This window comes from Zalophus californianus, chromosome 4, assembly GCF_009762305.2.
Source record: "Zalophus californianus isolate mZalCal1 chromosome 4, mZalCal1.pri.v2, whole genome shotgun sequence".
In the NCBI taxonomy this organism is placed as follows: Eukaryota; Metazoa; Chordata; class Mammalia; order Carnivora; family Otariidae; genus Zalophus; species Zalophus californianus.
In genome coordinates, this window is record NC_045598.1 from 139,592,027 (window position 1) to 139,614,560 (window position 22,534).

General features: G+C 34.7%; 1 long non-coding RNA gene across 1 annotated transcript in view; it reads right to left on the reverse strand.

Moving 5' to 3' along the window:
• Positions 1-1,613: 1,613 nt before the first annotated feature.
• The window catches only part of LOC113937096, a 31,237-nt gene continuing 10,316 nt past the window's right edge, over positions 1,614-22,534 (reverse strand). The window contains exons 3-4 of the long non-coding RNA XR_003524498.2: positions 21,945-22,054; positions 1,614-2,068 (exon numbers count right to left, since the gene is read on the reverse strand). This is a non-coding gene — a long non-coding RNA (uncharacterized LOC113937096). The remainder of the gene's footprint in view (positions 2,069-21,944; positions 22,055-22,534) is intronic.

Below are 22,534 nucleotides of genomic sequence, written 5' to 3' on the forward strand. Positions count from 1 at the left end.
TGGGGGCACCTGGGTGGCTCAGTCAGTTAAGCATCTCCTTTCAGCTCAGGTCATGATCCCAGGGTCCTGGGATCAAGCCCACCTTAGGATCCCTGCTCATTGGGGAGTTTGCTTCTCCCTCTCCCACTGCCTGCTGCTCCCCCTGCTTGTGCTTTCTCTCCCTCTCAAATAAATAAATAAATAAATAAATAAATAAATAAAATCTTTAAAAAAAGAAAATAGTTTTTGATTCAGGACTACTTTATAGGATATTTAAATAAATAATATTTTGAAATTATATACTTTTAATTATTTTCAACATTCTCTGTCACTTATGTAATTGCATAGTTTGAATAAGTTTACATGGACATTCTCACTCTCAGATGTACATGTGAAGCTCCACATGGTTCCACCTCCCCTGGTGCCTACTATTGCCTCTTTCTGCTTCCACTGTGCTGTTACCATTCTCAGTAAAGAAACAGCTCAGTAGTTAAAAGGCCAGAGCACTACAGCCCTCTGTCTTGAACTATGATATCAGAGCTTAGCCCTCTGGGAATTGCTGAGTTTCATGACTTTAGCCACCCCCTTCACAAAAAGATCAACCATTTTTTTCAGGAAAATACCTGATGCCCCATGATCAGGGAACTAAAGAAAGGGGGCAAGACTAAATCCTGAAGACAAAACTAAGTAAATGCTTACTAGACATTGTGACTTTGAGCTGTAACCATCAACTTACCTTTTTGTTTAATATTTGAAAGATGACTTGAAGAGCATGGGAAAACTATGATATGGGGGAATTTGTGAGAATACCTTTCCAACTGGCAAACATTAGAATATGTCTTCATTATTATAAAAATTTTAAAAAGGAACATATTTCCAATACTTAAGTCTGGCAAACACACACATATTATGTGTCTTCTTTTATATTGAATATAAATGAGAAAATCCTAATGATATATCAGCAAAGTAAAGTAAAAAATTCCTAAAAGTAACCAGCCATCTCGACCAAGCAAAGTTTACCCCAGGAAAATTCAAATATAGTTCTTTGTCTAAAATATAATGACTGTGTGTGTATGTGTGTGTGTGTGTGTACTCACACATATATATGTATCACGTTAAAAGATTTAAAAAATGCATTTCATATCATCATTTAAGAAGGTACCCCCAATTTAATATTCATTCCTGATGGTTTGAAAATTAAAAACTGTTAGAGAGCCAGGAATAAGATATTGAACTAATACATAATGCTTATCTTTAACCAAAAATCTATATTATACCTAATAGTGACTCACTAGAATCAATTGTTTTAGAGTCCAAAAACAAGCTAATGTTAATCTTTACTAATTTTTTATGAAATCCTTTAAGTAAAATAAGACATAAACTAGAAAGAGAAGACCTAGTTATTGTATAAAAGGAAATAAAATTTGCTTTAATTGCAGGTGTGAGACTAAAGAATAGAAAATATAAAGGAATACATTGAATAACCCCCATAATTACTAAGCAACTTCTAGGAAAAATATAAATAACAATTATACATGAAGAGGAAATAAAATAGCTTATACATTTGAAAATTTGTTAAGTGTCATTGAAAACCACACACAAAAAATAATCCATTTTTTATTTGATAGGTAAGAATGGACAGTAGATATAAATAAAAAAACATTGCAACAGATATTTGATTCTATATTGGCAAAGTAACATAAGGATATGTGTGAATATCTGATCTTTGTAAAAGTTTTCCATGTCCAATCAACACATCCAGATAGTTTAGACATAACTGACATTTAATTCCCTTTAAAATGATAAGAACATACAACTCAACTATGTCAGATTGAAAGCTCTGTCTCTGTTGGATAGGCTGGCCTTGTACAATGACCGAATCAAATGAACATTGGCTTAAATATTTGTCTCCAAAAGGCAAGCATGGTTAATACATAATTCCAATCTTTTCAGACAAGTAAGAAATCCTTCTATTTAAAAAAAAATGCATTTATTCAACAAACATGTATTGAGTTCTTCCTCTGTGCCAAACCCTGGAGATCCGTGATGAGTTAGAAACAGTCTCTCCCTCAGGGAGCACACAGTATTTCTGCATAGAAAGAAAGTTAATAAACTTAGTATAAAATTGAGGGCTTCAACTTTTTCTTATGAATCTAAATAAACTCTTATTAAAGTATAGATATTACTGTTTTTGGTGGGATTTAGATATAATCTGTAGATGGTGAATTTGACAGGGAGATATCAATAATAGCCCTGCTTGTTATAAGACTGTGCACAGCAAAGGCGGCTGGCATATATTCCTGAAAAGAGTAGTTAGCATGTAAAACTGAATTAGACAAAGAGACACGTGAATATCTTGTCCTAGGTACGTAGGCTACATGTATATTCTTTAATAATTATTTTGACATAAGTCTGTCTTGCCTCTTTATCACTATTATGCTCTGAACATCATGTGGTAAAGTGACATGTTTGTGTGTGGGGTGGAAAACTTGCCACGTCTGAGTTCTGACAAGAGATGGAAGATTGCAATAAAAAGGTCACATTCTAGCATCTTCTGTTTCGAACTTTGGAAGTTACTCTTTTCAGATATGTAGCTTTAGCTTTACTTCAGACATTTAGTTTTACAATAATATTTGCTATACACTGATAAAAGAGAAAAAAATCCATTTGAGAGCTTTATAGGCTGACATATATGATCATTCAAAAAGAATACATGTATATGTGCAGCTGAATATGTAAAAATATCTATCGAGGATGCAATTTTGGAAGTGATTAAAAAAAGCAGTTGATTACATATCTGATTTTGTACATCTTTATGTCAAAATTTTCTTGAATTTCAGGCTAATTACTCTTTATAATGGTCTATAGAATGTTGAAGAATTCATGGTAACTCATGCCCAAAGGATATAAAATATTGTAAAAACATTTATGAGGGGATTTGAAGGGCAACCAATATTTCTGTCCAGCCATGTCTAGCCACAAATGGGGTGCTGCCCACATGTCTGTCTAGCCATATATTGGGGCCCCCAAACTGATGGTTGCCAAGCCAAATTATCAGGACACAAAGTATGACAAACAAGAAGGCAATAGATGCCCCTGGAAGAGAAAGGATCCATAACCGGTGTTCTTTCCTGCCAATCTGAATTTGAAAAAGAAAGGACAATGTGAAATTTACCTTCCTTTCTCATCCTGGCACCAAAGATAGAGATCTGGGAGAACTGACTTTGGCAAGAATTCTTAGCCTTTGCCGGCTTCTGCCAATTTCCCCAAGATGCCATCTGCAGGCTCAGGAGCCAGTTGGGTGTCCCATCAGGTCTCATACTGGTCACCAGAAATTGTAGGGGAGGAAAAATAAGTTTCCCTTTACTTTTTATAGTGAGTGCTTGACTGAAACCCCTTTTTCTCTAGGGCACCACGTAAATGGATAAGCTTATCTAAGATGGTTAACAGTTCTGTACTATGGCCACTGTTATTCAGGATTATCTTTGGTAAGGTTAATCTACTTGTTCAGCCTCAAAATTTTATTAACCTGAGGCCTCACACTGGATGCAGTCTGGTTCCTAAGTTGGAACCAGTCCAACGTGGATTCAGTTCGACTGCATCCAGAAAAAGAAATGCCCAAGTAAAGTCTGAAAGCTCATAATGCAAAAGCCACAGAGGTAGGATTCAGGATCTGAGAGGGACTTACCCATGACCTCCAGAGAGAGCAAGGAAGCAGCAAGCTCAAGAGACTCAAGAGGTATCTACACATGGTTGCTCATTGCTCTTGGGGGCCACTGGGGTGTCTCCTTCAGATCCCTCTTCTGACACCTGAACTGTTAAAAGATAAACTGAGGCATATTAAAATTTTTAAGAGCTCATTTGAGCAATGATAGATTCAAACTGGGCAGTGCCAAACCAGAAGTGGTTAGGAATGCTCCCTGGGGAGACAGTTCTTTGCTTCGCTACGGGCTCAAAACACGCAATTATTAATTCATAAAATATTCGTTCAATGACAGGTGCCAGCATTAAGCTTGGGGTTGAGGATTAAAAGATGAATAAGAAAGTCTTTGCCCTTGCATAGCTTACAGTCTAACAGATTTAAGACTCAAAGTGGGAGGTCACAAGTGAATGAAAGGAAAACCACAGACCAGAAATCTTGCCCTGTTTCTGAGATTGTACACCGTGTGGCGCAGCTTTGTGTATAAAGTTTCTCTTCTCTTAGCACATAAATTGGTTAACCCTTCTGCTCTTTCTGAAGGTTGAAGCAATTCTGGATTCATGCACCCAACTTCATTTCACTCTTCACGTAAATTGTTTTAGGAGGACATCTCTTGCTCCTAAATTATCTTTCATCCCTATGAAAGGATTAATAGCCCTGCTGATGCTAGGTAGCTAAGAACTCAGAACAAAAGTAAAATAAGGTTTTAGTTATTTAAACACTGAATGTGATGGACTGAAAGGCTGCTATGAGACTTGCATGCACCTTACAGCATGGGTCAACAGGACAAGTTCGGCAAGGCTCACAATGGGCCCCATGCCTAAGTTAGCACTAACTGGACTTTTCCTCCCTGCAGGTGTCCAGCAGAATGATTGGGCTAGGACTAGGACTGATTTTTTGTGTGCATACTTTTTAAATTGGTGCGTTTACTGGTCATAAAAGTTCAAATTTATGTACAAAACAGTCTAAAGAAGCTGATGTATGCAATTAGAAAATTTCTCTGTACAGATGTATATATTAGCTCTTCTAATAATTACCCTCAAAATAACTATATGAAAGAAAAGACTTAGTAAATTATAGCAATAGCTCCGACCACCATTCAAATAAAATGTTGAAATAACAAGGAAATTAAGAATTGGCCTGGATAGCTGTCCTTCATTATTCCAATCCATAAGCCACATCAGGGGGACAAAAGGCTTGCTATTGAACACTCTCCCACTCATGCCCCCATTAATTACACTGTGTGAACACAGAGACCTTTCAAAGAAATGAGTGGAAAAAGTCATCCCAATCTAGCTGAGAAACTGAATAGATGATGTTTATTTTTTCCTATTAAAAGTAAATTAGGGTTAAACTGGAATAGTAATTACCATTTATATAAATAGTATCTGTAATAAAGTATCAATTTTAGAATGGCCAGGAGGACCTTGCAGGTGAAATAAGCTCTGGACCACACTTCGACATTCTTATATACATTTAGGTGTATAAATGAACTTAGCTGCTACTTTCATTCAATCTGACATTCCTATAAGACTTAGACATAAATCCCAACAACATGAACATTTAAAAAAAACAGTAGTTTCTTTTAATGTGTAGTGGTGGAAATACTGTTCAAACCAAGTATTTTATAATCTATTTCACTGAACCCTCCCATTTGCAAATTATTTACAGGAAGTTATGTTTGAGAATATAAAGAAAAACATGAACTGATAAAAGTATCAAACACTGGTAGCACATCAGAAAAACTGTTGTTTTCGTATTATTAAACTACTAACTGGCAGTACAGCTAAACTATTTTTCTGATTAAATGGGTTTCGAGTTTTTTTCTATTTAATATGAAGGCAATAATGAGTTAAAGCATGTGAATATCTTAGAGTTCTCAGAAGAAAAGAGCAATGTAAATATAATCATGATAAGAATAGTCATTAATATTTTAATATCATAAAGTGTCTTGCTGTAAGCTGATCCTTAGTTATTGATTTAACAAATGATACTCTCAGATGATTTTTTAAAATCAAACATCTTGGACATAGTGATCTTCTCTTATAGTTCTTATTACAATGAAAGCTGGGTCATAAAATTTAGCTTACACTATACTCAGATGTGCAGAGAAAAATTTATTTATTTTGTATTTAAGCTAATTTGGATTTCTTCATGGGAAGAAATATAAGTAAATGCCCAATCTACTTTAACTTTTCCAGTGCAATATTATAATCAGCCCCTTCATGTAGTGATCAAGCAGTCTATTTGCCTTCTCCTCCCCTCTTATGATAACACATAGGTACATAAACCTATGGAAGTAGCTTAAATGGCTTTGACATCAGAGGGAACTACCAATCCTGGACCCACGTGGCATCCTTTGGTAAGTGGTCATCTTCCTGGTCTACTGGTTGCCAGGGACCTCTTGGAGCCAAAGTCAGGGGAGAGGAAATTAGGGACACACTCATATCACTCTCTTGTTCTCCTCTCCCCTATTCTTTGTACCAACACTCTGGCTAGAAAAAGCAGTCTCTTCTTTCACTTACTTTATATTGTCTTCCTTCAACTATCTAGCTGCAAGGCTTCTGCCTTCCAGGTTCCAGGTGGAAGAGGTAACAACTCTTCTAAAGGAGATCTACTAACACTAGCCAGTCTTGGGTGTTCATATGTGAAGAAGGCAAAATGGCTACCAGGATATTTTGGGATATTAAGGCAATATTAATACAATAGGTTAATGTGCAAGATTATTATATTTTCACTGAGTAACTATCTGCTTCCCAGAAATTAGGTATTAATATTTTCTTTCTCTTTTCATCTCTCCTGTAAGAAATTGTGTTCTTCCTATAGAGGATGCCTTAGGCCAACACAGTGAAAGTCAAATACATAGAAATGTAAAAGAGAAAGCATATTAATGCTTTTCTAATTAAATTTAATATCACACAATCTTTGAGTTTTTAAAACTTGGTTTAGTTATGAGGTATTCTAATTTGAAAATGTCATGAAATGCATATTTGATTCAAGCTATAATGGTAAACATTTAAATAGTATGTATGGACTCATTTCTTTGTGCAACTCACGTCTCTGAAAACCATATTCTTTATTGTGGAATTCAAATTAGTTGTCATATATTCTTTTGGGGTACATTCTTCTTCCTCTCCTATTTCTCCCCTTTTAGTTTTACCCTTTTGCTTGAAGTTTTAAAGTCTACATTAGTCTCTGTTTTTCATACTGTTTCTCACTTAGGTTAGTATTAAAGAACCCAGTGAAATTTTCTCCCCCTCTACTTAGACTCCTTTCTAACATTCCAATTTTAATTGAGTCAAGTGAATGTACTGACATTTATTACTGACAGGGTCCTGTTGTCTACATAATGTTCTAGTTTGGGATTTTGTTTCTCACATACTTGCATACTTTCCCTACTTTTTTTTTTTTAAGATTTTATTTTTGTGAGAGAGAAAGCAGGTGGGCTTGCGCAAGAGTACGAGGAGGAGCAGAGGGAGAAGCAGACTACCCTCTGAGCAGGGAGCCTGATGTGGGGCTCCCTCCTAGGACTCTAGGATCATGACCTGAGCCGAAGGCAGACGAAGGCAGACGCTTAACCTACTGAGCCACCCAGGAGCCCCCTTCTCCCTACTTCTATCCATCATCCATGTAATGTAACTATACCAATCTACTTCTTCTTCTTCCTTTTTTTTTTTTTTTTGGAGAAAGTCTGTAAAACTTTATTGAGAGAATTTCAACAGTGAAGTACCCCACATAAAAGTAGTTTGCATGTTTCAGCTTGTCCTTGTTTAAATCTGGGGTAGTCCTTCACCACTTCTGGCATTTTAATGGGCTCTAAAAAGGGTAGACTTGGCCCCTTGACATCAGGGTCATCTTCAGTTATACCCCCAGCCTTTGCCTGAGGCAGCTCCTGGAGATCAGTTTCCAGGTCTCATCCTTGAGCCACATGTCCTCCTTCAACTTCCTTCCCTTGATTAGGTAGAATATCCTGACTCTCAGGTGGTGCCTCCTTTTGTTTCAGTTGCTCATCACTGGGTTGCCGCGCACCCACGTGCTGGTTAGACCCTGGATCATCTTTTCTTTGTTTGGATCTGGATCTCACTCGGCCACTCATAGTTCACCCAGTTGAATTCACCTAGCGAGAAAGCTCACCGCAGAGAGAACACGACTGCCTTGATGGATCTCAGCTTGGCTCATTACACCAAATCTACTTCTAATCTCATTTTCTACAGGAAGAATCCACTGGTTAATACTAGTCTGTTATGATCTTACTTTTACTCTATTGATCTATAGTACCTATTTGATTCATTATTTATTATGGAAGATTCAATTTTTATAATTTTGATGAAACATTTTTTAATTAGTCAAATTAAAATCTATTTCCACAGTTTACAAAAAGAGATATGATTTTCATATTGGTGTATCCCTATTAAAAAAGTCCAGCCTGTGGCTTGTTCTGGTTTGACCTTATATAATTTCCTTTGCCTTTATTCTATACTCATCATTCTTCATTCCAACCCATTTGTTCTCAACAACTTCAGGAAATTTTTTTTGTAATAGTAACAATACTTTATAATACAAGGAAGTGGTGGACTAGAAAAAAACATGTTTCCTATTTTAATATCTCTTATGTGATTCTGATTCTTTTGTATCCCTTGTCTCAACTCCCATTATACAGTTTCTCCCTTTCTTCTCTTTTTCAGTTATTTGGTCCCTATTCATCTCTTGTTCATAAACCTTCCTAAGATTTTTATACTTTATTATTTAGTCAATTATGTATTACCCAAATGTATCTCTAATACCTCTATACTTTAGCATGATGGGATTCTATCTGACATTGAAGTTGTTGAAATATAATTTGTATTCTTCAGTTATGTTTTTATGTCTGATTTGAATAAAAATTTTGTGAAAGTATGGATATCACTTATTTATTTTATACATTCATAAACATTAACAGAAATTCTCTAATCTCTTTCCACCATGCCCAGGAACATTTATTACTGTCAACAGAGTAGGCATTCTGGGAAATTAAAATTCATCACTATTATCAAGAACAAAGTAAACAGCATTCCAGATTCATATTTTCTAGTTTAAAAGAGCTCTTCATATGCTGTTGCTTCTCTCTGAAGTGGCCTTCCCAGTCATACAAATGTATGATTGTCCTTGAAGACTCAGCATAGTGTCATTTCCTTTGTAAAACCTCTTGTCCACTTCCATCCTAACAACCAACCTATCTTTAATATACCACTTTTGATTAAAGCACAATGCTCATCAAAGCTTGTCCCCTAATACTATATGTTTTACAATGTAATGTATTTTTCTGGCTACACATCTGCTCTTCTTCTGAGACTATGAACATTAAGCTTAAGCACTGTGGTGTTATTCATCTTTTTTTTTTATTTTGACGAAGTCCAATTTATCTCTTTCTTTTTCTTTCTTTTTTTAATGTTATGTTAATTACCATACATTACATCATTAGTTTTTGATGTAGTGTTCCATGATTCATTGTTTGTATATAACACCCAGTGCTCCATGCAGAACGTGCCATCTTTAATACCCAACACCAGGCTACCCATTCCCCCACCCCCTCCCCTCTAGAACCCTCAGTTTGTTTCTGAGTCCATAGTCTCTCATGGTTCATCTCCCCCTCCGATTCCCCCCCCTTCATTCTTCCCCTCCTGCTATCTTCTTCTTCTTCTTCTTCTGCTGCTGCTTCTTCTTTTTTTTTTTTAACATATAATGTATTATTTGTTTCAGAGGTACAGGTCTGTGATTCAACAGTCTTACACAGTTCACAGCGCTCATCATAGCACATACCCTCCCCAATGTCTATCACCGGTGTTATTCATCTTTATATCACCTGTGACCAGAAAAGAGTACATATTCAGTAAATACTGAATAAATCAATGGGACTCATATGAAGCTATTTTGACAAAGTGGCATTTGGTTATAGAAAGTAGTCAAAGGAAATCCTTGGAATGAAAATCACTGGAGATTTTGTTTCCTCATGTGTACAGCTTGTTTCCTTCACTTACTCACATTTATACATATTTCACTGCATTTGTTATTTCACACATGCTTTGTGGTTGGCTATATAAATCTCTTTGGAAGCATAATGGAGTACCTTGATAGTGGATAAAACTGTGCTCACAACTAGACTACCTTCTTTTGGTTTGTATTTTCTTGGTGAGAAAGTTACATGAACTAGGCGGTTCTCTCTGGATAGAACATACCTGTTCACTTTGGAACCCCTGGAAAGATACAGATCAAATTTTAAGTATAATGTAAAAACAGAGGTTCAACATTTTTTTCCTGAACTTTAGTAGGAGACTTATTTCTTAATGCTTATAACAAAGGATAAGCTATGAATGTTAGCTACAATATCTTGGCTTTGTTTAAAATGACAAAGAATTTTTTAATAAAAAGTAAATATAAAGTAATACTGATAATATATAAAGCTTGAATGTAGAAGAGATTTCCACTTCTAGCAATATGGCAAACTAGACTACCTGAAAAACCTTAACTGGAAGAAAGAATGATAGATAAAAACATAATACGTAATACAAAATAAAATAAAGTGCAATACACAAACATTTAAATGAAACTCATGGCTGACTTTACTAGGAAAAAAGGATAGCACTGCGGATCAAAAAGAAAAATAAAATACCTTGAGAAGAAAAGATGTGAGCTGATGCTGAGCCTCACCAGTGCTTGCTATCCTGAGAGAACTAGCCAGTCTGGGTAACTAGGAGATTGAGTTTTAACACCCAAGGAGCAGAAAAGACAGTTAACTGAGACCCAGTTTAGTTTACCTAATAATGCCAGAACTCTCAACTAGCTACCTGTAGGAAAGTGGTGGACTAGAAAAAATCCACCCTCTGGGGAAAAAAAATGACTTGAAAGACTGACTTTTTTGGACTGTTCTGTAGGTTGAATTGTTTTCCTGTGATAATTCATAAATACAGGTTTGGGATTTGAATTTACCCTACCTACATGATCTGGTAACATTCGGTAAGGAATTAACATAAAAGTGTTCAAGAGCCCATAATACCCCTGAAAAGACTTTGAAATCAAACAAACAAACAAACAAAAACCATACTGAAGATCTGTTTTAACCCAAGTTATTGAAGAGTCAAGCCCCAGTGAAGATTAGTTGAGTCCAAAATTATAAGAAAAAACACAAACAGTGCAATATGAACAAGAGTCAGTAGGTTCAGAGTAGCACTGTCTCCTGATCCTGTTACATAACAGAAATAGTGAAAAGAAACTATTAAATATTTTTTAAATGTCAAAAATCATGAGTAAATATTTATAAAAATAGGAATTGAGCAAGATATCATGACCAAAAGACTTATAGTTTTGAAAAAAAAATCAAATAGATTTTGAGAAAAGATATTTTCTTTAAAATTGTATGTACTGATAAGATGGTTATTTAAGATACTATATATATACAAATATATTACTCAGAAAGAGAAATATAGAGATAAGGATATTGAAAACCTGAGACATCTATCAGACTGACTGAGAAATTCAACAATTTGTAGACATTCCTTAGCTGAAAACAGAAAATAAAACTGCCTGTTCAAAAGATAACATCTGATAATTTTAGTATTGATGAATGACAGAAATCCTCTTATTTAGGAAACATTGGAGGCAAGGTAAGTTGAGAGAGAGAGAAAGAGAAAGAGAAAGAAAGAAATTCAGTAACTTCAGTAACTTCAGTAACTTCAGTTACAGGTTGTTTGTTGTGTTGTTTTTGGCTATGTTGGTGTGATTGATCAATAGATCTTGAGCTTTAACCAATTTTTATCCACTGTTACTGGATAAATTCTTTACCCCAGATGGCATCACTGTCATGTAATGGCAGCTTTCAGATTTATAAATATAATGTCCTGGTGGAAGAGCCTCTTGGAAAGCTATTTTCAAACAGTGCTCTCAGAAGTCCTGTGAAATTTAACACTGGGTGGGGAAGAGTTTGAGATGAGAGGGCAGAGTTCTCAGGGTATTCCCAGTTCAACTACAATGATTCCTTTATTTAACTGTTTATACATTAAACTTCTTTACATAATAGGAATTGGGGGGGCTGGATACTGCTATTCTTAACCACAGCTACTTTTAATAATGCAATTAGTAATTGTAGGAACATTTTAATTATTTGTGTAGGCCACATTCAGCAGTAAGAGAAGGGGTATGCTTAATTGTTCTGTATAATAAAGAACAACATACTTTTGTGCTGTAGAGCACTCTGCTAAGAATGGTGAGAAGAAAGGAAGGAGGAAGTCTATTGCATTCCTGGACCAATTCCCACTTTGGGCTGGGGGTTCCCAACACACCAACAAATAATTCTTGGAACACCAGCTGGGTGTCCTATAATTCAAATCAATTCTGACCCTACCTACCCAGAGGTTAAGGGTTCAATCTACAAGACTGCCCCTCCTCCTGGTTCCCATTTCAGATTTCAGTTGCAAGTCTAGTTACCTCTGCTTCTGACTGACAAGCTACAGATTGGAGGTTCCCATGATCTCCTCCTTGGACTTCAGCAGCCAGTCCGAAGTCCAGGTTGTTACCAACTGGCTAGAAATCAAAGGTTCCAGTGACTTCCTTGGGTTCAATTAATTTGCTAGAGCAGCTCACAGAACTTAGAGAAACATTTTACTTACTAGATCACAGGTTTATTATAAAAAGATACAATTCAGGAACAGCCAAATGAAAGAGATTAATTGGGCAAGGTATGGGGGAAGGGAAGAGGAGCTTCCATGTCCTCTCCAAGTGCTCCATTCTCCCCAAATTTCCATGCACTCACCAACCCAGAAGATATTTGAACCCTGTCCTCCATGGAGGCTTCATTACAAAGTCATGATTTATTAAATCATTAGCCAGTGGTGATTGATTTAATGTCAAGGCCCTCTCCCTTCCCGTGGAGGTAAAGGTTGCTTGAGACTGAAAGTTCCAACCCTTTAATCCTTGCTTGGTTCTCCTGGCAACCAGTTTACTTCCTTAGGTGGTGTCCAAAAGTCACCTCATTAACATAACAAGAAATACCTTTGTCTCTCAATACTTCAGAAATGTGAAGGGTTTTGGGAGCTGTGACTGTAGCTTATTGAATTATGAATGCTCCTTACAACTTACATGGCTCAGAGAGCTTAGAAGATGTTTGACAACGTTCTTAGAAGTTCTCTTAGAAAAGGGGCAAAGAGGTAGAGGAATCCATAAAAATGCTACCACCAAAATTTGTATAAATATAAGAGGAGAGTCTGACTTCCATCGGGCATAGAGTTTTAAGAAGTTGGAAGTGTTGAACCAACAGTTTTAGAGTGCCCAACTGAAATCTGGGATACATGGGCAATATTTCATTTGGAGAAAGGATTTTGTGCTTAGTTTGAAAACTATTCCTGTAGGTAAATAATTCTTAGAATTGCATGCTGTTTTGAACACAGGAGACATGCCACTTTCCATATACCATAAAAATTTTTTACTGCCATTGACTCTACTACAAGACAAAAAATTGGTTTAGCCTAACCCCTTCCTGGCTGTATTAGAGGCAACCTCCATACTAATGGAGTGGATATCATAGTCATAAAATAATTGTTGATATCAAGAACTAAGTGGGATCAAGAAGGGCCCTTGGCATGGGAACTTTAGCTACTTCACACTTCAAGCTTCTGCTATATAATGTGACTTTCCCTAGGTACACTGTTTGCTAGTCAACACATGATTCCTCTATTCTAAACCACTTCTAACATGATACCTAGTAAAAACTTGATGGCCATTTGCTGAGTGAATAGTTGAATGAACAAATGAATGGATGCATGTCATTTGTTCATGCATCCATTCATTTGGATGAATAAAGAACATATGTTCTTTATTGCTAAAATCTTCCTAAGCTATTTTTCAGGGATTTTTTTTATCATGAAGGGAGAACTATAAATGTAAATCTTATAGTATTTTGCTAACTATAAAGGCAACAACAGTATTTAATAACATCACCTCTGGTAGTAGAATTTGGACGTGAACTTAAATAATAGTCACACAAGGTGTGTGACACACACTTATGCATGGTCGTGATTGGAGAACCTGGGGAGTCTTATTTGTATAAGATACAGGAAACTTCTAAGCTCATTCTAAGAAAGAGAGAGTGAGGAAAATAAATCTGAGGATAGGCTGAGATTAAAGAAGATGGGCAATTTTGGGCCTATGTTGATTATATTTACCTTTAGTCTGAATGGTTTCTTTTTCCTCTTTTCCCTCCCTCCCCTCCGCTTTTTTGCAAGAGTACAGAAGAGTGGAAATTAAAATAAAAATATTTGAAATAGTGACTTCATTAAAATGGCATTGGTACCATAAGTCAGCAATATTCTGGGATCCATGTAGGAAAAATGTGAATAAAGGGAGAGTGATGTTCCTTATTTGTGCAGAGAACCCTAACCACAATGAAGCCACCTTTTAGACATCTTAGACCCTAGACCGTTGACTGGTGGCATCAGTGGTAGAGGCCCTTTTGGTACAGGAGTATGGCAATCAAAGACAGGCATTTGTCTTTGTTAAAATGTTCAGACTACCCAAAGCAATCTACAGATTTAATGCAATCCCTATCAAAATACCAACTGCATTTTTCACAGAACTAGAACATATAACCCTAAAATTTGTATGGAACCATAAAAGACTCCGAATGGCTAAAGGAATCTTGAGAAAGAAGAACAAAACAGGAGGTATCACAATTCCAGATTTCAAGATACACAACAAAGCTGTAGCAATCAAAACAGTATGGTACTGGCACAAAAATAGACACAGAGATCAACAGAACAGAATAGAGAGCCCAGAATTGGTCAATTAATCTATGACAGAGGAGACAAAATATGCAATGGGGAAAAGACAGTTTCTTCAATAAATGGTGTTGGGAAAACTGGACAGCAACATGTAAAAGAATGAAACTGGACCACTCTCCTACATCATACACAAAAATAAACTCAAAATGGATTAATGACCTAAATGTGAGCCCTGAAACCATAAAAATCCTAGAAGAGAGCATAGGCAGTAATTTCTCTGATGTCAGCCATAGGAACATTTTTCTAGATATGTCTATCTAGGTAAGGGAAACAAAAGCAAAAATGAACTACGAGAACTACATCAAAATAGAAAGCTTTTGCACAGCAAAAGAAAACCTACTGAATGGGAGAAGATAATTGCAGATGATATATCCAATAAAGGGTTAGTATCCAAAATATATAAAGAACTTATACAAGTCAATGCCAAAAAACCCCAATACTCCAATTAAAAAATGAACAGACATTTTTCCTAAGAGATATACAGATGGCTAACAGACACATGAAAAGATACTCAACATTTCTCATCATCAGGCAAATGCAAATCAAAACCACAATGGGATATCACCTCACACCTGTCAGAATAGCTAAAGTCAAAAACACAAGAAACAACAAATATTGGTGAGGATGTGGAGAAAAAGGAACCTGCGAGCACTGCTAAGAATGCAGACCGGTGCAGGAAGATGGTATGGAGTTTCCTCAAAAAATTAAAAATGGAATGGCCTTATGATGCAGTAATTCCACTACTGGGTATTTACCCATAGAATACGAAAACACTAATTTGAAAAGGTATATTCACCCCTATGTTTATTGCAGCATTGTTTACAATAGCCAAATTATGGAAGCAAGTGTCCATATATACATGAATGGATGAAGAAGATGTGGTATATATACACAATGGAATGTTACTCAGCCATAAAAAAGAATGAAATATCTTGCCATTTATACCAACATGGATGGATCTCAAGGGTATTATGCTAAGTGAAATAAATCCATCAGAGAAACACAAATACCATATGTTTTCACTCATACGTGGAATTTAAGAAACAAAACAAATGAACAAAGGAAAAAAACAGACAGACTCAACTATAGAGAACAAACTGATGCTTACTAGAGGGGAGGTGGGTGGGAAGATGGTTGAAGCAGGTGAAGGGGATTAAGAGTACAGTTATCATGATGAGCACTGAATAATGTATAGAATTGTTGAATCACTATATTGTACACCTGAAACTAATATAACACTGTATGTTAATTATAGTGGAATAAAAACAAAGAGTCATCTGTCTACCCATTCATCCATGTACCCATTCAACAAAGATTTAATGGGGCTGCAGACAATGTACTAAGAATTTAACTGAGTAACACAAATCCCTTTATTCAAGAAAGCGTTGGACCAAATGGACAAGCAGATCAGTACTTCCAGGGCATTATGCAAGAGGAATGGACTGTGTAATATAAGAATATTTGGATGGGCAGTCAAGACTAGTCAGAGATTTCTCAGACCTGGGCCAAAACCTGAGTGGTAAAGGAGTAGATGTTAGAAGTATGTTTTCATGGCGGAAGGAATAGTGATTGTGAAGCTCACAGATGTGAGACAAAATTAAGTTGCAGAATAATTTGGAAAACTGCATGCCATTATCTCCTGAATCCTTCTTTGGGTTTATTTAAATAAGTCATGAGATTCATAAAGTATGAATTCTAAAATACCCAGAAGAAATAGGTACATTTCTTCAATTTGGTTTCTTAACTCCTTTGTGCTTCTTATGTCTCTTACTACTCCACTTTTTAATATTGACTCTGGTATTTCTATTAGTTGCTTCTCTTTTCAGCTGGCATTTTATAGTATCTTAGGTCAAGGTTTGTGTATGCTAAGCAATTACTGTGAATCTTTTTTTTTTTGGATCATAAAGAAAGCTCCAAAACTTTTTTGTCCTCACAGCACCTCAATCATTGCCGGTGCATAACAAAAACCAATTTCTTTATTTTTATATAAACTTCCTTAGCTTAAAAATTTACAAATCTAACTAGATATTGTTTGTTTAGATGGTCTTGGTAGTTATGTTCCTTAGCTGACCACCTCTTAAGTGGGCAGTTTCTATAATGAAATGAAATATGAAATGATGTTAAAATTTTGTGAGGTGCTCTGATATCCATTCCAGGTGCCCGTGATTCAGGTAGATATTTTTGGCAATGTTCTGCAAAATTGGAAAAACATTGCTCTGTGGGTTTCTGAGAAACATTTGCAATTTTTCTCATGTGCATTGTGCTAGTAGCAACTTCTAATCAGCAGGAAACACAGGGCATGAGTAATTTATCCATTAAGTGAGTCACATAAGGCAAGCGGAAAAGAGAGATTTGTTGATGCTTAAAAGTGATATTTTTACACTTCGGTCAAAGATTATTTCTCATAAATGTTTTAACATACGCAAAGCTGGAAGTGTTTTGGTTCAATTGTTAGTGAGGTAACAAAATCTCAGTATTTTTAATGTGAATTTTTTAAAACAACTCAAAAAGAGCTATGGGTATTTTCCTCAGGACTACTAAAGAATCACTTTTGAGTTGAGATGCGAGGGTTTTAAAATAACTTTTGAAAAATAAGAAAAATCATTTAAGTTTACCAATTAATCTAGAAATAAAGCTTAAAAACCAAAGAACAAAAATGAAAGAACTCAAATGTTAGAAATCTTCTAATTAAGGAATTTTAAAACCAAAATTTTGAAGAACAATTATATTTATAACACTACCTAGTTTTCTGCATTACTTTCGCAATTTTTTATTTTGAAAAATTCAAATACTGGGGAGGGAAGGTTCTATGGTGAGCACTGTGAATTGTGTCAGACTGATGAATCACAGACCTGTACCCCTGAAACAAATAATACATTATATGTTAATCAAAATAAATAAATTAAAAAAATAAATCCTTTTTGCTTAAAGCAAAAAAAATAAATAAACAATAGTCATGTCAACATATGACCTTTTTTAAAAAAAAAAGAGTTGTAAGAATAGCACATTCACCAAAGGGTAACATTTAATCACATTTGCTTTGTCTTCCTCAAATATTTCAGCATGTGACTTCAAAAAACAAGGATACTCTTCCTACTTTACTACAATAAAATTATCACAACCAGGAAATGTAACATTGAAAAATACAATTATTTAATATATAGTCCATATTCAAATTCCTCCAATTATCTGAATAAAATCCTTCATAGGTTTTTTGATCCAGAGTACATTAAGAATAACACATTGTATTTATTTTAGTCTATTAATAAAGTAAAGCTTTGTTGACTATTCATTTATATGTAAGCTAAATTTATCACACCTAATTGAAGTAGGAGAGACACCATCTTGACAGCATCTTAGCCAAATCTCAAAACAGAGTGAAGCTCAAATGGTTCTAAATTGGAAGAATGCACTTCAATATGGATTAATGTAATTTTTTTCTCATGATTTGATTGAAGCTAAACATTTTTTCCAGGCATACCACAAAGGTGATTTTTTTGTCCTCTGTACAGAATATGATGTTATTTGTTCCATTATTGGTGACATGTGGCTTGATCATTTGAATAAGGTGTTATTTCTCAGTTTTATTCATTGCACAAGTTCTTTTTAATAAGTAATCTGTAGGGAGAAACTTTATGTGGATATGACCATCATGACCTGCATATATTCACCAGTATTATCAGCACCCATTATTTCTTTATTATTTTGATAGGTGAAAAATAATACATTTTAAATTCTGTAATTTTTTTAACATTTGTTAATTGATTTGTCCATAAGGAAGAGTTTTTCCTTTTCCTTACTTTGTAATTATCATTATTTAACAACAATATAGACTTTCATTTCCTTTCTTACTCCTTTTTTTTTTTTAAAGATCTTATTTATTTATTTGAGAGATAGAGAGAGCTAGTGAGAGAGAGCAAGAGCAGGGAGGATAGGGAGAAAACAGGCTCCCCAAGGGCAGGGAGCCCAATGGGGGGCTCGATCCCAGGACCCCAGGATCATGACCTGAGCCTAATGCAGACACTTAACTGACTGAGCCACCCAGGTGCCCCTTCTTTCTTATTTCAATGAATTATATTCTTATTTATATTTATACCCAAACAGTCCTACATTTGGCTAGTGGGAGTCCATTCAGGCTGGCTTCAGGATCTTTTTTACATGTTCCCATCATTTTTTAAAGGAATTCCTTACTTTCTGTAACAAGGAGACCTTCTAGCCTTACCTTATAATTTCCCTGCCTTAGCCCTGGAATCAGCATTTCTCCAAGCAACCAGAGATTTTACTCCTATCCATTTCCATGCCGTTGTCACCCAGCCTTATGGGTAGTCAATTTCACTGGCTTTAAGTTTTTCATTTCCTGTATTTTTCAAAATTAAGGAATTACTTATTAAATATTTCTACTCTTCTTTCTTATCCAAAAAAGCAGTACATTACGGATACTTTGTTGAACTTAATTTTTTTTTTCATGAAAAGAGTCTATCCTGGAAATTACTACATATGAGTTCATAGAAACTTCCTTTATATTTTTGTTTAAAGTTGCATAATACTTTATTTTGTGGTGAACAGTCATTTATAGAGTCAATCCTCTATTTGTCAGTTATATTTTTAAATTGTATTTTTGTAAATGTTTTTTAAGGGTAAATTCCTAAAGTGGGATCTTTACAAAAAAGGGTAAACACTAGGAAGTTTTGTTGGATACTGCCAAAGTTTTCCCACAGAGCTGTATCTATTTTGTATTCATACCAGCAATACATGAAAGTACTTGTCTCCCACGACCTTCAAACAGTGTTTTCAAACTTTTGTGTTTTTGTCTATCTGTTAAATAATATACGGACTCTTAGTATAGATGAGATTAACATGCATTTTTAAAAAAATCATGAAAGATTCAATATTTTTGTATGTTTAAAGGTCACTTGTATGTCTCTTGTGTCTCCTTTTGTAAGCTATTTATATTTTTTGCTCTTATTTTTATTATTTTCCCCTGTAATTTAAAATGTTCTTTAAATATTTGGAGTGATCACCTTTTAGCTGTGATATATATGGCAAATATTTTCCCTTCTCTGATAGGTTTCAATGTTTTTTGGGGGGAGGGTGGAGGAGCAAGCATGCAGAATTTTTTTCAATATTTCCTTTTCTTGTATTGGAATTTTGAGTTATAGTTAGACTTTTTTTTTTTAACCTAGCTTAGAAGGAATACACTTGTGTTTTTTTTCTCTAGTAATTGTATGGATTTATCTTCTATATTTAGATCACTGATCCATTTGGAGTTTATTTTTTACTCTTTTTCTTTTCTGATTCTTATGGGTCTTAATTTTTTCTTCTAAACTAATTTCATGGGCAATACTTACAATATTTTCTGAAGTAAGAGTGGAGATAGAAACTATTCTTGTCTTGTTCCTGAATTTGATGGGCATGCTTCTATTTCTTCCACATTAAGATGCTGGCTTTAGGGCGCCTGGGTGGCTCAGTTGGTTAAGCGACTGCCTTCGGCTCAGGTCATGATCCTGGAGTCCCAGGATCTAGTCCCGCATCGGGCTCCCTGCTCAGCATGGAATCTGCTTCTCCCTCTGACCCTCTTCCCTCTTGTGCTCTCTATCTCTCATTCTCTCTCTCTCTCAAATAAATAAATAAAATCTTAAAAAAAAAAGATGCTGGCTTTAGGGCTGAATATATAGTATATGTATCTGTGTATATTTCTATATTATTGAGTAAATTTTAATCAGGAATGGGTGTTGGATTTTATCACAGGCTTTTCTCTATGGAGATAGTTATATAATTTTTCTTTTCATAGCTATCGATATAGTATCAAATTACTTTCAATCTTTGCATTTATTAAACTTTAATTAGTCATGATATATTATTTTCTTAATGTAGTATTAGATTTTATTTGCTAATATTCATTTAGAATTTTTTGGATTGATATTAGTAAGTAAAATTGGTCTGTGCTAATGTTTTCAGTTTAGGAATCAATGTTATTTTTGCTTCCTGAAAATATTTTTAAATGTTTCTTAATTTTCTATGCTCTGTAATAATTTGTGCAGCATTAGAATTATCTAGTTACTTAAGTGTTGATAGAATTTCCTGTGGAATCATTTGGACCTGGTACCTTTCTCTGAGAGCAGTACTTTAATAACTCTCTCAATTTTTCTGTGTCTCTGCCTCTCTTTCTCCTCTGTCTCCCTCTCTCTCTGTCTCTCTTTTTTTCTCCCAGCCTGATTTTATGGAAATTATCTGTTTAAACTTTCTATTATTATCAAATTGATAATAATAGAAATTTATAATTTATATCAAGTGTGATAAATTATATTTTGCTGAGATGTTATCTATTTCTTCAAAGTTTTGGCATTTATTTGCATAGGGTTGTGCAAAGTATTCTCATAACATTATTAAATCCTTCTGTTTCAATGGCTATTTTATCTTTGTTCTTAGCCTTTGTTCTTTATTGTTCTGATTTGTTTTAATCTTAGAGATTAAATTAGAGACACAATTAAATATATTTAGTGCTTAAAATCAGCCCTTTTGCTAAAGTTTCTCCAATTATCTCTCTCTTCCTCTCTCTCTTTTTTTTTTGCAGCAAAAGAGCCTACTATTTCATTGTGTTTTTCATTATGTTATTATTCCAATAGTATAATGGGGGTTACATGTTTCAAGGAATAAAACTGCTTTATAATAATAGGGGATTTTTTTCCATTACCTTTTAAGTAGGTCCTGTTACAATCTTTTCTCATCACAGTCTCTTCCCAAAACAATGAATGAGAATAAAAAAATTCAGAGAATGATAATTATAATCAAAAATAAATATCCCTAACAGTATCTTATACATTATTTCAAAGATCTTACATTTTTATTTTTCCCTATGCAATGATTTCTTAAAAGAAAACAATTTACATTTTTACATGGTGTTTTAATTCAGTCCTTTTTTTAATCTCTAATTTTATTTTTTAAAGTTTTTATTTAAATTCCAGTTTGTTAACACAGTGTAATATTAGTTTCAGGTGTACAATATGGTGATTCAACACTTCCACACATCCCCCAGTGCTCATCACAACAAGTGCTCTCCTTAATCCCCATCACCTATTTCACCCATCCCCGACCAAACACCCTCCCCTCTGGTAACATATCAGTTTGTTCTCTATAACTAAGAGTCTATTTCTTGGTTTGCCTCCCTCTCTCTTTTTCTTTTTCCCCTTTGCTGATTTGTTTTGTTTCTTAAATTCCCCAAAGAGTGAAATCATATGTATTTATTTTCCTCTGACTGACTTATTTTGCTCCAATTATCTCTTGACTGGACTGAACTGGTAAAGGAATGTGTAAGAATGCTCATAGAATATTCCTGGAGTTCTTACATGATTATACAGTTTTCTATAGACTTGACACTTGAAAAACTCTTCTGCTGGATTTAAAGTCCTTAGTGCACACTTTTTTTTCCTTCAGTTATGAAACCTAAACCATCCTACCTTTGTCTTGGTTTAGATGTCCTCGTCTAAGATGTTCATGCCATCAGATTTTCTTTCACTGATACCAGACACTCTTTTTGCCTCAATTTTCTGAGGATAATTTTCTTTATCTTTAAAGAAAGAATTGGAATTAAATATTAAAGGGCAGATTTTTTTAGGTATATGGTAATGAATTCAATTTTTGAATTATGGCTTAAAACATTTTCAAATTACTTCATTTTATTCTTTACATCTCCAGTTATGTATATCTTTTATCTTTTTTGCATCTCTTTCTATTTGATCAATTTCTCTCTGAACACGTTTCTTTCATTATTTTGATCCTTTTTTTAGTTATTATCACACCTTTCCTGAATGTTCCTTATTAACTTCGAAGTTTAAGGTTTCCTCTTTTGGAGGCTATGTCATTTAGTTTATTTTTTCAAGATGATTTTGTCTTTTTCTTTAATTTACTGCCTGAGCTTGATCAACTCTCATTTCACATGCTGACATGTTAATATTTATCTTAATATGAAAAAAATATTTTCATAGTGACTTAACCTAAACATCCATTTCTCTTCTGAATTTTGGAATTTATAATTCAAGGGTTTTTT